Source organism: Neomonachus schauinslandi, chromosome 3, assembly GCF_002201575.2.
Source record: "Neomonachus schauinslandi chromosome 3, ASM220157v2, whole genome shotgun sequence".
Taxonomy (NCBI): Eukaryota; Metazoa; Chordata; class Mammalia; order Carnivora; family Phocidae; genus Neomonachus; species Neomonachus schauinslandi.
Window position 1 is genome coordinate 40,527,988 of NC_058405.1, and position 18,409 is coordinate 40,546,396.

The following is an 18,409-nucleotide window of genomic DNA, read 5'->3' on the forward strand; positions in this document are numbered from 1 at the left end:
TATATTAATTCTGGATACAAACCTCATTCATAGAAAATAAGCCCATTTAAGTTAGAATATTTTGATATTATCATAATAAGTGCAAGTTCAGAAATCAGGGTTGTGACAGTAAAGCAGAGGAAAGCTAAGTTTACAAAAAGGAGTGGGGACATGTGATGAGAAGGGCACACTTCACTTTTGTGATGTTCTCCCCCCAAGTCCATAAATCCCGTGACTCATTAGAAAACAGCAGACAAACCCAAATGGAGAGACATACTCCAAAACACCTGACAACTACACTACCAAAGGGTTGAGCTTATGAAAAATAAATAAGTATTGGGAACTCACAACTGGAGAACACTAAGAAGAAAATGTAACATGGTATCATATAGTAAATGCTGGAACAAAACAAAACAAAAAGAAAAATGGAAAAAATGGAAATTAATGGAAAAAACTGGTAAAATCTGAATTAAAGCTGTAGTTTTAGTTCCCATATTGTATTAATGTTAACTTATAAGTTGTGATAAGTATTATATAAGATGTCATCCTTAGAGGAAACTGAGTAAAGGGCAAGTAGGAAGTCACTGAAGAATTTTTGCAACTCTTCTGCAAATATAAAATTACTGAATAATAATAATTAAAGGAATAAGAAAAATTAGCAAAACAAATGAACAAAAATAAGGAATGAGAGAATTTATAAGAAAATTGAAAATGAATCAGAGGATACCAAACCACATGGAAACCGGTTAAAACTGCAACACTACCTACACATTTATTTCTTAATAATAATGAGGATTATATATGAAGATTAGAAGATAGAAATGTATATCTATATTGATCCTAAAGACATGATATGTATATGAAGATTACTTTGGGGTTGTCATCAATTTTCTGAATTTAGACATTTCCAGGATGAATAACAGGCTTTACACTATAACTCCTCAAAAAAGAGCTTTGGAGATACAACAATATATTCTGCTAAGGTACAGAAGAATGGGCAACTCTCAGTCTTGCTTTAAAAGTATCATAGTCAGAGATAAGGGGAGGAAGCAATAGACTGTCCAAAATGCATCCTTATGGTTAGACTAACAAGGAGGATTACATGGAATCAGAGATACAAGTCAAGGGATTTTTTTGTTACCAAATAGTGATGACTCTGAAAGAATAGGAGACACTAGAGCAAAGTGCTGAATGAGAACAACAATAAATCAAAAGGGCTATCCTACTGATTTCCACAACCAATAAGGCCATAAACATCTCCTGAGTTCAGAGAATGGAGCCTGTAATCAAACACTGAGTGATACGAAAACAATCAGAGATGTGCAAACAGGGAGAATTAAGGAAATTTTAAGTCTTTCAAATCCTATTCTACTGAAGATCTCCTAATATCTTCAAAGATGGTACGTATTACATGGGGGAAAATCTATCTTGTTAAAACATTTAGAAAAAAAAAATGTTTTAAAGAAAGATTAAGAGGTTTCTTATTGAATGCTCCTAGACTTTTATTTATTTATTTATTTATTTATTTATTTTTTAAAGATTTATTTATTTGACAGAGAGAGACACAGCGAGAGAGGGAACACAAGCAGGGGGAGTGGGAGAGGGAGAAGCAGGCTTCCCGCTGAGCAGGGAGCCCAATGCGGGGCTCGATCCCAGGACCCTGGGATCACGACCTGAGCCGAAGGCAGACGCTTAACGACTGAGCCACCCAGGCGCCCCTTGAATGCTCCTAGACTTTTAGATGACAATGTGTTTTGTAAAGCTTGCTGCTGAAGGGGGTGAACATCTGAAGGTGGGAAAAAAATTAAAGAAAACATAGTATTTACAAAATTTATTTTGGGGACCAAATAGCTTTTTAAATTTTTTTTTCTAGGAAAACTTACCTAAATAAAGATATATCGAACATTCACATAGCAAATGTATTTTCTGTCACTTTAAATATATTTGGTGGGACTATTGCTTACATATACCTGAGGCTTTGATTCCTGGATCTCTTAGCATCTTCATATTTCTGGGTCTCTGATTTCAATGCCTGCTAATGCCACTGGTTGCTAATCTAGAGGGGTCTTATGAGTTCTCTGGTTACTCTTAGGTAATATAAGAACCCCACATCAATAATTAATATGTCCAGCTCAATGAAATAAGCCAAAGCATGCATACACACACACACACACACACACACACACACACACACACACACACACTGAACTGGGAGTAAGTCCCCTTTCCCAGTCTGGTCTACTGTAAGTGAGCCATCAGCAGTCAGGAGAAGTTGGGGAGCAGTAGGTGTGGTTTCTTCCAGAGTCTGAATTGGAGAAGGGAGGACAAAAAAGTGCCAAGAGTATAGGAAAAAACTCTTTCTTTTTCTTTTTTTTTTTTTAAGATTTTATTTATTTATTTGACAGAGAAAGAGAAAGAGAGAGAGAGAGCACAAGCAGGGGTGGTCAGTGGCAGACGGAGAAGCAGATTCCTTGCTGAGCAGGGAGCCCAATGCAGGGCTCGATCCCAGGACCCTGGGATCATGACCTGAGCCGAAGGCAGTAGCTTAACAGACTGAGCCACCCAGGTGCCCCCTCTTTTTTTTTTCTTAATAAAAATAACCTACCAGCTCATATAAGTGAAAGTTGAGATGTAGAACAGAATTCAAGTTTTGGTGATCTATGGGTTCATTGCTATCTTAAAGAACTCAGTATCTTTGTCTTTGTGCTAAGTCATCTGAAATGCCAGAGAAATTACTCTCGGGGTTGTAGGACAGTTAACAATTGCAATCAAATCTACAGGGTGCTTTATAAATATCCAGTGAAAGAGAATATGTTTATCTATGCTTTCCCAGAAGCCATTCTAAAATTCATCTTGATTGACTCACATCCTCTCCAGAAACAACCTCTTTGCCTAGGAGTATGGATTCTGTTGATGGGTTTAAGCCTACCAAACTTTAACAATGAAACAGGAGATGGCTTGAAAGCAGTTTTACCTGGAGGGAATTGGAGCTGTTATATAGTATTTGCTGGGCCATTAACTTTCTGGTTGGCCTGGGAATTTCTTCAATTCCCTGGACCTAGTACATCATTTTGAAAGATTTAAAGATAGGATTATATAGACTTCCTCCAGGGAAGATGGCAGAGTTGGAGCACCCTAAGCTCACCTCCTCCCATGGATACAACTAGATAACAGCCACATCAGTGTAAATGACCCAGGAAACAAGCCAAAGATTGGCAGAAAGAACTCTCCACAGCTAGATGTAAAGAAGAGGGAGGCCACATTGAAGAGGGTAGGAAGAGCAGAGACACAGTCTGGAGCTAAATGGACTGTCCACAGGAGGGAGGGAAGGCAAGAGGAAACTGAGTCCCTGCCAACAACAAAAAGCCCCACAGATATACAATATAGAAGGAGCAGTTTGAAAAATGCCTGGGATATATGGGAGGGACACTTGTTTATTAATCTCAGAACTTGTGCTTGAGGGGCAGGAATCGTTGGGAGATTTCTCCAGCAGCCAAGGAACTGACAGGTACCATTTCCTTCTCCCATCCCCCAGCATAAACCCAGAGACATCTGTAGAAATCCACATAGTTCCAACACTTGCTACCCATCTGACTAACAGTTTGCCTCACCCACATGCTTTCCTGTGAATATGCTCCCTCCAACCAGTCCTCAGCTCCAGGTCCCCTCCCACAGAAGACAACTGCAAATCTTGCTAATGCTATGGATCCTGCTCCCTCATGATTCTGAGGATCTGCCACCTCCAACGGAACCTGCCTCAGTCCCCAGCAGCTACATGTCCCCTCCTGCCAGCACAACCTTGCTGGCACTTCACAGCCTGCCCCTGCATTCTCCTGTCATTCCATGCTACTACATCTTTGGCAGATTCCTGGTTCAACTCAACTCAAACCCAAGCAGCCCCAGACTGGCCCACTAACAACACAGGTATCAAACTCTGTCCACAACAGACAAAGGCAGACATTGCAGATGACTGAACTAAAGGTAAAAGCAGCTCAACCAGAACAGCAGGGTACACACAACACACATAGGAGACAGCCCTGCAGCACCAGGTTATGGTGAACAAGGGACAGTTCACTGCAGGGTACTACAGGACCTCTTCTTCATAAGGCCACTACTTTCAAAAGCAGGAGACCACTAAACCAGTCCTATGAGAAATGTTAAAGAAGACTTTTGAGTGGAAAGAAAAGACCATAAGGAGGAGAAAGAAAAGTAGGAAACACAAAAGCAGTAAAAATATGTATAGCTGTAAAAATCAGTCACAAAAAAAATGGAATTCACAAAATAAAAGGATATAAAGTATAATATGATATACCTAAAACATGGGAAGAGAGGAGTAAAGATCATCAACTTAATATAGATTGCTATATGCATAAGATGTTATATACAAACCAAATGGCAACCACAAATTAAAAACCAGTAATAGATATGCAAAAAATTAAAAAGAAAGGAATCCAAGTATATCACTACTACCAGGTATATCACTATATCACCAACAAACCATGAGAGAAGAGAGGAAGAGAAGAAAGAAACAGAGAAGAACTACAAAAACAATCATAAAACAAGTAACAAAATGGCAATGAGTACATACCTATCAGTAATTACTTCAAATGTAATTGGACTAAAATCTCCCATCAAAAGACATAGCATGATGAAATGGATAAAAAAGCAAGACCCATCTATATGCTACCTACAAAAGACTCATTTCAGAACTAAAGACACATGTAAAGGTATTGAAAGCAAAGGGATGGAAGAGCATTTATCATGCAAATGGAAAAGAAAACCGGGGTAGCAATACTTATACTGGGCAAAATAATCCAGTATAAACAATGTCCATAAAAAGAGACAAAGAGGGACACTATCTAATCATAAAAGGCACAATCCAAGAAGATATAATTACTGTAAATATGTATGAACCCAATATGGGGGCACCCAAGCACATAAAGCAGCTAATAACAAATATAAAGGAAGTAAGAGTATCATAAGAGTAGGGGACTTTAACACCCCACTTACATCAATGAATAGATCATCCAAACAGAAAACCAACAAGGAAATAGTGGCTTTGAATGACACACTGGACCAGATGTATCTATACATTCAGAACATTCTATCCTAAAAGAGCAAAACACAAATTCTTCTCAAGTGCTCATGGAACATTCTCCAGAATAGATCACATATTAGGCCACAAAACAAGTCTCAACAAATTTGAAAAGACTGAAGAAATACCATGCATCTCTTCTGACCACAACACTATGAAACTAGAAATCAACCACAAGAAAAAATCTGGAAAGAACACAAACATGGATGTTGAATAACATGCTACTAAACATTGAATGGGCCAACCAAGAACAAAAGAGGAAATAAAAAATACATAGACATAAATGAAAATGGAAACATAGTAGTCCAAAATCTTTGGGATGCAGCAAAACTGTTCTAAGAGGGAAGTTTATAGCAATACAGGCCTACCTCAAGAAGCAAGAAGAATCTCAAACAACCTAACCTTGTATCTAAAGGAGTTAGAAAAAGAACAAGAAAAACAACAGCAACAACAACAAAAACCCAAACCAGTAGAAAGAAAGAAATAATAAAGATTAGAGCAGAAATAATTGAAATTTAAAACAAATAGAACAGACAAATGAAACTAGGAGCTGGTTCTTTGGAAAGATCAATAAAATTGACAAACCTTTAGCCAAACTCATAAAAAGAGAGAGAGAAAGGGTGAGAGAGAGAGAGAGTACTCAGATAAACAAAATCAGAAGTGAAAGAGGAGAAATAAAAACCAACATCACAGAAATATGAATGATTATAAGAGAATATATGAAAAATGATATGCCCAAAACTGGACAACATAGAAGAAACAGATAAATCCCTAGAAACATATAACCTCCCAAAACTGAATCTGAAAGAAATAGAAATTTGAACAGACTTATTACCAAAAATGAAATTGAATCAGTAATCAAAACAACAACAACAATACAAACAACAACAAACAAAAGACCAGGACCAGGCAGCTTTACAGGTGAATTCTATGAAACATTTAAAGAATATTTAATATATATTCTTCTCAAACTATTCCAAAAAACAGAAGAAGAAGGAAAGCTTCCAAATTCATTTTATGAGGCCAGCATTACCCTGATACCAAAACCAGATAAAGACACTACAAAAAAATAAAACTACAGGCCAATATCTCTGATGAACATAATTGCAAAAATCCTCAACAAAATATTAGCAAGCCAAATCCAACAATACATTAAAAAAATATTCACCACAATCAAGTGGGATGTATTCCTGGGATACAAGTGTGGCTCAGTATTGACAAATCCATCAACGTAATACATCACATCAACAAGAGAAAGGATAAAAGCCATAAGATCATTTCAATAGATACAGAAAAAATATTTGACAAAGTACAACATCCATTCATGATAAAAACCCTTAACTAAGTAGGTTCAGAGGGATCATATCTCAACATAAAAAAGGCTGTATATGAAAAACCCACAGCTAACATCATACTCAGTGGTGAAAAACTGAACAAGACAAGGATATCAACGTTAACTATTTTTATTCAACATAATACTGGAAGTCCTAGCCACAGCAATTAAACAAGAAAAAGAAATAAAAGACATCCAAATTGGTAAAAAAGAGGTAAAAACTTCACAATTTGCAGATATAGATTGTATTATATATAGAAAACCCTAAGGAGTCCACCAAAAATCTACTAGAACTGATAAATAAATTCAGTAAGTTTGCAGGATACATAATCGATATACAGCAATCCATTGTATTTCTATGCATTAATAACAAAGTAGCAGAAAGAGAAATTAATAAAACAATCCTATATACAACAATCAATGTAACAATTGCACCAAAAATAATAAAATACCTAGGAATGAACTTAACCAAGGAGATGAAAGATCTGTGCTCCAAAAACTGTAAAACATTCATGAGATAAAGTGAAGATGACACAAAGAAATGGGAAGATATTTCATGCTCATGGATTGGAAGAAGAAAAACAATTGTTAAGATGTCCATAACCTGGGTGGCTCAGTCACTTAAGTGTCTGTCTTCAGCCCAGGTCATGATCCCAGGGTCCTGGGGTCAAGTCCTTCATTGGGCTCCCTGTTCAGTGGGGAGTCTGCTTCTCTCTCTCCCTCTGCCCCTCCCCCCTGCTCATGTGTTTTCTCTCTCTCTCTCAAGTAAATAAATAAAATCTTTTTTAAAAAAATGTCCATAACCTAAAGAAATCTACAGATTTAAGGCAATCCCTATCAAAACACCAATATCATTTTTCACAAAACTATAATAAATAATCCTAAAACTTGTATGGAACCACAGAAGACCCTGAACAGCCAAAGCAATCTTGAAAAGGAAGAACAAAGCTGGAGGTATCACAATCCCAGATTTGAAGATATACTACAAAGCTGTAGTAATCAAAATAACATGGTACTGGCACAAAAATAGACACATAAATCTATGGAACAGAATAAAAAGTCCAGAAATAAACTCACAATTATATTAATCTTTGACAAAGGAGGCAAGAATATGCAATGGGAAAAAGATAGTCCCTTCAACAAATGGTGTTGGGAGAATTGGACAGCTACATGCAAAAGAATTAAACTGGACCACTTTCTTACACCATACACAAAAATAAACTCAAAATGAATTAAGGACCTAAATGTGAGACCTGAAACCATAAAAATTCTAGAAGAGAGCAAGGCACTCATTTTTCTGACTTGGGCCACAGCAACATTTTTCTAGATAATGTCTCCTGAGGCAAGGGCAACAAAAGCAAAAATAAACTTTTGGGACTACATCAGAATAAAAATCTTCTGTACAGCAAAAGAAACAATCAACAAAACCAAAAGACAACATTTGGGGTGGGAGAAGATAGTTTCAAATGAAATATCCAATAAAGGATTAGTATCCAAAGTATATAAAGAAGTTGTACAACTCAACACATCCAAAACAAATATTCTAAAACCAAAACCACAAGAAACAGCAAGAGTGGATGAGAATGTGGAAAAAAAGGAATCCTCATGCACCGTAGGTGGGAATGTAAATTGGTGCAGCCACTGTGGAAAACAGTATGGAGGTTCCTTAAAAAGTTAAAAATAAAACTACCTTATGATTCATTGATTCCACTACTGGGTATTTGCCCAAAGAATACAAAAACACTAATTCTGAAGGGATAGATGCACTCCATGTTTACTGCAGCATTATTTACAATAGCCAAATTATGAAAGTTGCCTAAGTGTCAATCTGTAGATGAATGGATATAAAGAAGTGAATATCATTCAGCCATAAAAATTAATGAAATTTTTTAAAAGATTTTATTTATTTATTTGACCGAGAGAGAGACAGCGAGAGAGGGAACACAAGCAAGGGGAGTGTAAGAGGGAGAAGCAGGCTTCCTGCGGAACAGGGAGCCCGATGCGGGGCTCGATCCCAGGACCCTAGGATCACAACCTGAGCCAAAGGCAGACGCTTAATGACTGAGCCACCCAGGCACCCCAAAATGAATGAAATCTTGCTATTTGCATCAATATGGATGGAGCTAGAAAGTATTATGCTAAGTGAAATAAGTCAGTCGGAGAAAGACAAATACCGTATGATTTCACTCATATGTGGAATTTGGAAACAAAATAAATACACAAAGAAAAAAAGAGACAAACCAAGAAACAGACTCTTAACTAGAAAACAAATTGATGGTTACCAGAGGGGACGTGGGGAGGGATGGGTGAAATAGGTGATGGGGATTAACAGGACACTTATCATGATGGGCACTGACTAATAAATAGAATTGTTGAATCACGATATTGTATACCTGAAACTAATATAACACTGTATTTTAACCATATTGAATTAAGATTTAAAAAGAGATAGGATTCAGTAACTTCTAAGATCTTTCAAAAGAATGATTCTGAATACAAAGCTTCAGAGTGATTATAGAATTTTATTCAATAATTTAACATTTTTTGCTGTTATTAGGTGATAGACACTGTTGTAATATCTGGGTAACTAATATTCATAAAATGCAAACACTTTATATCTCATGGAACCTACTTTCCAGTGGAGTTGAAAGAAAATAAACAAGAAATTCAGTGTGTAGTAAATTGCTAGTGATAGACACTAAGTCGAGAAAGAAAACAGGGTATGAGATTAAGAAATGTCGGAGAGAGGTTTTATAATTGTGACCAATTATCTCAAGAGGTCACATGAGAACAAGTATTTGGAAGGTCACAGTGTGTTCAAGGGATTTCTTGATTGAGAAAGAGTGCTCAGTAAAGCCAGAGGAACCTGAGGTTTTGGTGTCATAAAAGCCAAGGGATGAATGTGCACTGGGACAGAGAGAGACAAAGAGAGACATCAGTGATATCAGAGGTAATGGGCAACAGATCTCTTTCAGGGCCTTATAGATCACTTTAGGGCTTATTATATAATTCTAGGTCTTAGAGGAGGCCTATCGGAAATAATTACTGAGGGGCTCCTCTTCTCTCTTTTTTTTTTTAAATTTCATTTTATTTTTATTTATTTTTTTATTATTATATTCAATTAGCTAACATATAGTATATCATTAGTTTTTTTTAATTCAATTAGCCAAGGTATAGTACATCATTGGTTTTTGATATAATGCCCAATGATTCATCAGTTCAGTATAATACCCAGTGCTCCCAGTGCTCATCACATCACGTGCCCTCCTTAATGCCCATCACCCAGTTACCCCATCCCCCCACCCCCTCCCTTTTTGCAACCCTCAGTTTGTTTCCAGGAGTCAAGAGTCTCATATGATTTGTCTCCCTCTCTGATTTCTCTCAATGTTCAGCAAATACAGATTCAATCTTATGTTAGTTCTCAGGAAAAGAGGTAGGAATTGGACAGTAAAGGGTGACATTTCATTGAAATCTATGCATCTGTTTATAGTACTGAAATTTTCTGTTGTTTGTGATGCTAATAAAATCGTAAAATGGAATTGATATGTTACATTTTATAAACATTCAATTGAGGATAGTGGCTTTTAAGCTGCTTTTGGTTAAAAGATTGTAATAGTATTAATAGAATTCAAAAAATTTACCAGAAGAAAAATATATATTCCAAGCATTGCTATCAAGACTCTCACTTCAGTAGGTACAAATATTTTTGTCTCTAAAATGCAATGCATAAATGCCAAGTGAACTAGGTTCTTAAAATTTATGCTTCAGATTATCATGATTATCTGAAGATGAAACATCCAGAGAATTCAGTTAGTTCTCTACTGAAATCAGTGTAAATCTCTTACAAATTTTATACGAAATGAGGCCATTTATGCTACAGTACATTCATACGCAACATTAGTATTTGATGCGATTCTTTAGTGTAGCTTGCAATGAATTTTAACTAAAGTTATCAAGCCTTATTTGAGTTAATTTTATTCATTAATTGTCCATTTAAATAGAATGAGATAATGCTTCTCTTAGAAAATTTTATTACTTCAAAGAAAAGAATATTGTTAATAATCATAAATTCAACTTAAAATGAAAATATGGTTTTTATAAGAGTGATTTCTCAGCAAGCACAGACTTTCATAGATTTTTTACTCTGGTCAGAATTTCCCTAGTATTTCCATTAACTAACAAAATATCGATAGTGTGTCCTCAGTATACCCAGTCTTAGTTTTATTTTATTCAAATCAAATTACCAGTGTTGGGGAATATGACTTATAAATCACAAATTATGGTCACTTTTTTCAGATTTCAAATTTCATGGAAAAACTGTGAGATGGTAAAGAATAATACTGCTAAGACTTTAGTTCCTGACTCTCTTCAATACTACTTTTTAAAGTCTAAATATAAATTATTCTTCCAATTCCCTGTTCTTTTAGTTCCTTGAAACTGTTTTCTCCTTTGATCTTGTTTTCCACCATACCTCAGACTCTCACTCCCACGGTCACTAATCTTGTTATTACCAATAATTCTATCCATACTCCATAATGTCAATGTGTTCCATTCTCTGACTAGTTACGTTTTATCATTTTAGCTATAATCTTCAGGTACCCTGGACCCACCCATCATTCCACTCCACCTACACCACAGATACTACCACGTTTTCATTTTCTAACCCTCTTCAAGTCTGGATCCCCCTCTTGCTCATTTTTTATTTCATTGTCAATCACTGTAATCACTTTGTCTGAAAATTGTGACTTCCCTCACACGTCTCTCTAATGTAAAATCACGACGAGGGTCAGATGTAAAATCGCGACGCAGGTTGCAATCTCCTTTGCACGGCACTCCTTCAGCTGAATGAGGAACAAACAGGACTTTGCTGCTGCCAGATAGTCATGCTCTACACATTTTATTCTTGCTCACTCCTTCAGAGGACTATTTTACATGTTTTCCGATTTCCTGAAATCTCCAAGACCTCCTTTGCTGATCTGCATTCTCTGATGATGGCATGACTGCCTAATTAACTGAAAACATTGAGGTAATTGGAAAGAAAAATTCTAGAAATGACCAACATTGCATTCACTCACCTGATATCTTCATCCATAAGATCCATCTTTCCACCTTCTCCTTAAGTCTATTTTCCATTTATACTCAAGATTCTATCTCCTCCCACCTACTTAATAATATCTGTGGGTAATTCTGACTTCTCTTTCTACATCATGCCTTCCATACTCTCTATCATTCCCCTCAGCATAAAAATATCCTATTATTTTCCCCATCGGAAAATTCTTTTACAGTTCTTCCCCCATCAGCTACTACTCTACTTCTTCACTCTCCTTTATAGCAAACCACCCCAAAGGAGTTGTCTTTACTCACTATCTGTAATCTTGTTAAAAACACTCCACTGAACGTTTTTGTCAAAGTTACCTAATGTATACCATATTGCTAAACATATTTTCAACTTCCAGTGCTCAACTCAATCCGTGCTCAGCTTTTATCAGCAGGATTTTACACATTTAACCCCTTTTTCTTCCTCAGTGCACATTCTTCCCTCCACTTTTATGATACCAAAACTCAAGTTTCCCTCCTGCTTTACTGACCTCTCATTCTGGATCTTTCCTCCTGGTTCTCTTTTCTTCCTGATCTCTTCAGTTTAAAGTGTCTGGTGGCTCAGGCTTCTTTTCAAAAGCTATAATATTTTCCAATCTTGTCTACACTCCTAATTTTCATTATCTGTTAACATTTCCAGCTCAGAACACTTTACCAAACTCAGGTTCTCAGGTTTATGACACTGCCTGCTTGACATTGCCTACTCAGATGTCTAATAGAGATTTTCGTTGTTTCAAGTTTAAAATTGCATTTTTGGTTCTCCACCCCCCCCCCCATCACAGAATCGTTCTTGACATTCTTCATTTCCCTATATCAAATCTGTTAGAGAACCTGTGGTCTCTACCTTCAAAATACATCCAGAATCTGACTAATTCTTTCCAATTCCCCTATTCCAGCACCTCCCTGGTCAGTGCAACATGCATCTCTAGCTTGGATTACTGCAATAGCCCCCTACTTCTACCCTTGATCTCCCAGGAATCTCTTAATACAGCAGTCAGAAGTTTCATTTAAAGTGTAATTCACATCATCTCACTACTCTGCTCGAAACCATGCAGTGATTCCCATTTCACAAAGGAATCTATAAGGTCCCACTTGATTTCCCTCAGTTACATTTTTAAATCCAGTTTCTGATCCCGTCCTTCTCCCTCTACTTCACTCACACAAGCCTTCTTTCCAGGCCCTGAATGTAGTAGGCATCTTCTCCCATAAAGCTTTTCCACAGATTGTGCATTCTATCTCAAACGCTTTTCCCCTGGATACCTGCATGGTACGCATTTTTGTCCTTCCACACGTTACCACGTCACTAACCCTCCTTCGACTGGTGTATTTAAAACTGCAAACTGTACCATCCCTGGCCCATTCAATGCCCTCCCTGCTATGTTTTTCTCTTAGAGCCCTTATCACGTTCTAACTTACTTATTATTTGCTTTTTTAACTATACTTTTAGTGTAATTTCTATTTTCTCTAATAGATGTTAACATGGAAGCAGGAATATTGGTTTACTAATGTATCCCAATTATCCACAGGTTTCCTAACACATGATAGGCATTTATTTCTTTTTAACAAAATGAAATAGTAAGAGCTAATATTTAATGAATATGTAATATCTGTCAGACATTGTATGTCCTAAGTCCCTTACATGTACTACACACATATAGACAAGTGCTACTGACACGTACATGGGTACGACTATACGTTCCATTTTGCCAAAGGACAAAATGGAAGTACAGAGAATTTTGTAACTTGCTCAAGGCTACATAGATAATAAATTGTGAAGCCAGTATTCACTTCCAGGCAGTCTGGTTCTGACAGCCAAGATTTTAACCACATATAATACTCTCATGCAAGAAAGTAGGGAAGCTGAGATTTGAAGACAAGCAGTCTGATTCCAGAGCCCACACTCTTAATGACCAACATATATTTCATTCACTCCTAGACCCTTAGCAATAAATCAGGGCCTATGGGCCTACAGAATGTGCTCTTTTCCAGTTCTATTAATTTGTCAACAGGTACTAGAAAGGAAGAGTAGAATACTATAAAAGTATTTAATGTTCTCAATGACTTTGAGACATAGGGACTTAAATTAGCTTCCTATGCTTACAAAGCCATTAAATAGATGTCTGCAGTGAATGCCACTCTAAGTGATATGTAAGCAATAACAAGTCTGTGTATGAACATAGGCATGTCACTGAGTTGCTCTAGGCTGCATCAGTTACTTGGTCAACATGTGACCCACTTGAATTACAAGAACTTAAAATTTCCAATCTTAAATTGTTATGATCACAGGGGACAACAGTGAATTTACATGATACCTCTACTATTTTTTTCTAAATTAACATGAATAATTTTACACACATTTATTTTTACATTATCATCATAATCTTCATTATCACCATCATCATCATCATCCTCATGGACACTTGTTTCTCATGAATCCACATATTAAATTTAAAACTTACATCAGCATTCATAATGCTAATAAATATGTTCACAAATGACAGTGATGAAAGGGAATGGATTTATAGCAAAAATTGCAATAAATTCTATTTGCAATTTTCCTACATTGGGACTATGATTATGAGCTCTCCTTTATAGCTTATTTCATTAAGAAACACCACAATACATTGCTATAATTTGTTAAATATATCCATATTAGTTGCAAATTTTATGTTTATGGACCTTGAAGATGCATAGGATATGTTGTTTTTAAATGAACACTTTCAAGTCCTAATTTCTTTATAAGTTTTATGAGAAAACTGTATAAAAGTGTCAGATAATGAAGGAAATAAAAGTTTCCATAGAGAAAAGAGTTTCATGAAAACACCTGCTAAGAGCTTTGCATGGAAATTTAAGGAGCTTACGCTGAACATTTTCAGGGCATGCTTTTGTTTATCAAGGCTATCTATGCAAGTTTACTCACAAGTAATTGAAATTTAATTTTCCTTTTCAACATAACCCCAATTTAGATTTAAGCATCCCAAACAATGTAACTCAGGGTTTTCTTCCTGACAGGAGTACACTTTAAAAGCAGCTGTTGTCATTCGGAAGAGAACTTGAGCATAGCTATATATTTTATCTTTAATTTTATGCTTCCTAAAGGTAGCAGAAATTCAAACAGAAGCTGCCTTCTCACAAATACAAATTATAAAATGATCATGAGATTTTGATCAGCATTTTTGAAACATATGACTGATATTTACTGTAGAGCTTATCATATAATTTCATATTCATGTTGCATAATAATCTTTAAGATTCTCAGTCATTTTTTATTTACCAAAGTATGCAAGAGGTATATTGGTTGCTACATTTGAAAATGGACACTAACAAGTTTGTTTATATAATTTGGTTCCATTCTTGCAAGGTTATTTCCCTTTAAAAAGTTCATGTATATATAAATACATATACACATATAAATTGCAGTTTCGTAGGTCAAAACTTATCCAATATTGTTTTTTTAATTTATTTATTTGAGAGAGAGTGAACATGGGGGGAGGGACAGAGGAAGAGAATCTTCAAGCAGACTCAGCGCTGAGTGTGGAGCCCAACATGGGGCTCCATTTCAGGACGCATGAGATCACGACCTGAGCTGAAACCAAGAGTCAAACACGTAACAGACTGAGCCACCAGGCGCTCCAAAAACTGGTCGAATATTACACATATATTTGTATATATATAATGTTTTGGGTTTGAGAATGGCTATAGAGAAACCACAGTTTTATAAAATGATTTTTTTATTTAATTTATTTTTTTATTCTTATGTTAATCCCCATACATTACATCATTGGTTTTAGATGAAGTGTTCCATGATTCATTGTTTGTGCATAACACCCAGTGCTCCATGCAGAATGTGCCCTCCTCGATACCCATCACCAGGCTAACCCATCCTCCCACCCCCCTCCCCTCTAGAACCCTGTTTGTTTTTCAGAGTCCATCGTCTCTCATGGTTCGTCTCCCCCTCCGATTTCCCCCCCTTCATTCTTCCCCTCCCGCTACCTTCTTCTTCTTCTTTTTTTTTTTCTTAACATATATTGCATTATTTGTTTCAGAGGTACAGATCTGAGATTCAACAGTCTTGCACAATTCACAGTGCTTACCAGAGCAACTTTGCCCAAGATTAAATAGTATTGAAGTTAGACAATAAAAACCACAGAATTTAGACTTATATTTCACTCCATCCTATATTAAAATCAGATTTGTATATTCACTTTCCAAATAAGAATGTAATAGATAGATAGATGATAGATAGATAGATGGTAGATGATGATAGATAGATAAATAGATAGATAGATGATAGATAGATGGATGATAGATGATAGATAGATAGATAGATCGATCGATAGATAGATAGATACTGTTGAATAGCATGAGGATATGAATGATTCAGAGAATGTTATATTGAGCTAATAGAAAACATCGAATTGTCAAGTCAGAATCTCAATAATCAGACATCTTTGCAGAGTATCAAGCTTTACTCATAAATACAAGGATCCGTGTGTGTGTGTGTGTATAATCAAAAGGCAGATACAAAGCGGGAGATATTGGGATATGTGAGGTGGTTCCCTAGATAATTTTTTTTCCCACATTAGACACATATTTTCTCTCCATAATAGATACATTCTCTATGTGAAGTGGACCTGTCACTTTATATAGCAGGGATCATTTAGATTTTGGAACATCTCCATGCTATACCCCAGATGTTCAATTATCTTACGTGACATTTTCAAGGTCCGCTCACAGAGGAAGGATCACATATATCTTATATTTGGATGTGCCTGAATTGGGAATAAGTGTCCTTTGGTATTCACCCAGTTGAACTATTCTAACATCAATTCCCACATTTTCAAAATTGTTTTCCATTTCCCTCATGAGTCTCAAACACTTCCTGAACCAAGCTAGTGCCTGGATCATAAGAATATAAACTGCTCTATTTACCCCCCTTCCCCACAAAGTGGATGTTGGCTCCTAGATACTCATCTCACCAAGCTGTAGTCTGTTGAACTGCTCCTAAAAAGTTCATAAGGAAACACAATGTTATCAACTACCTTAATATTGTCTTTCTCTAGAAGTTTCTGTTGGTATTACCTCTTCTCCCACCCCAGATCAGATTCCCTAAAAAGTCACTACAGCAAACCAGATCAAGCTTTTGCTTCCCATGACATTTTGTACATTGCTTTGGTTTGTCAACCCCTTCTCTCAGGGGCCGATTTATGAGTATGATCATTTTTCTGGCCCTTACACTTTCTCTATTATTTCTCCACGTTTAACATGTCCTAGGAATTCCCAACTTAATGTAATCTTAGTCAACTATCTGTATTTCTAAAATTGGAAATACTTTTGATATAAATGCCAGTAGCTATTAACCAAACAAAAGATAAAGAATTACTGAGTAGGTACTCAGAATAGTAAAAATAATATCCAGTTCACTCTTTACGTTGCTTATTCAGTAGTAGGGAAAATAATTTCATCTCAAAGAACACTGAAAAATATATATGCAAGATACTGTTCTAGGTGCTATGAGTGATAGAAAGAATGAAAAGACATGATTGCCATTTTGAAACACTGAAAATAACAACTGGACACTCCTTGAATTCCATATTTGCATTCATTTCATTGAGAAGAAAAACAAAAAGAAAGTATCGATATTTTCAGTTGCTTTCTGATACATTGTAAGTAATATTGTAAAATAATTTATTAAATAAGATCTGTTTCAAATACTTCAAATAGCCACAACACCCCCTTCTACTATAATCTTCCTAAGATCAAATTTAAGATCATCCTAAAATAAACTAAAGCCAAAGTTTATGTTTTAAAAACCAATATATTTGTGCTCACTTTCTTAAAAATAAGACCTCTCATATCTTTCAGGGAGCATTTGCCCTTTTGAGTTTGTCTGAACAAATTCAGACACACTTGATGATTCAGACCCTCCAAGCAGGGAAGCTCCTGTATCCAGGGAAACCAGTCTGGGTTGCCAGGTCCTAAAGTTAAGACAGGAGGAGGCCTGCTGTCTGGGATGTAAGGAAGCAATCTGCTATCCATCTCTTTTAGTCAGGGCTTCTTTGTGCCTGTGATACCTCCTGACCAATCTAGAAACACAACTGTGCCCCTTGTCATGCTTGTTATATACCACCTCACTGCTACCTACAATCCACCCGAGGGGATGATGGTCATAATCAAAAGCCAACTTTTTCAAATCTGTGCTGATGTCTGCAGCTCCACATGCAAGCAAGAAAACAACAGCAGGAACAGCAGTTGTGTCTTTTGAATCATAGTGAGAAACTTCTATGCTCTTCACTTAGCAGCTGCTTTCTTGGAGTCACGGAGCCAAAAGCATTGGCCTGGGTTCAATACTGTGTGAGAGCCCAAGCTCTAGAATCAGAATGACTGCAGTTTGAATTCTGACTGTACCATTTGCCACCTGTCAGGTTTTAGTGAATTACTTTACCATGTTGAAGTTCCTTTATCTTCTCCAATAAATGAGGGTAAACGTAGAGGCTAATTTATAGAAATGTTGAGTGGATTAAATAAGGCGATGTATCTAAAGGGCTTATTATGGTGTAGGAATGAAATAATAAGTACTTTGTAATGACATCTGCTAATATTTTTGTGGTATGCTTACCCCTTCTCTTTTCTTTCACTCTGAGTATGCAGAAGAATGTAAGGAGCCAAATATACTGGAGAATATGACTTAGGACAAAGGCTAAAATGTATTTTCATGATGTTATGCAGATCTTAGACGTGGGATCTGCACTCTGTGCTGTGTATACAGAAAAGAGAGCAAGGTGACTGGATTTTCAGAACAAATTCCCAAGTCTTTTCACATAGACCTAGGATAAAGCTTTGGGCTTGACTCTCTCACTCAGGCTTGGCAGTGGAGAAGATAAACGTTCTGTCCCCTAATGCTT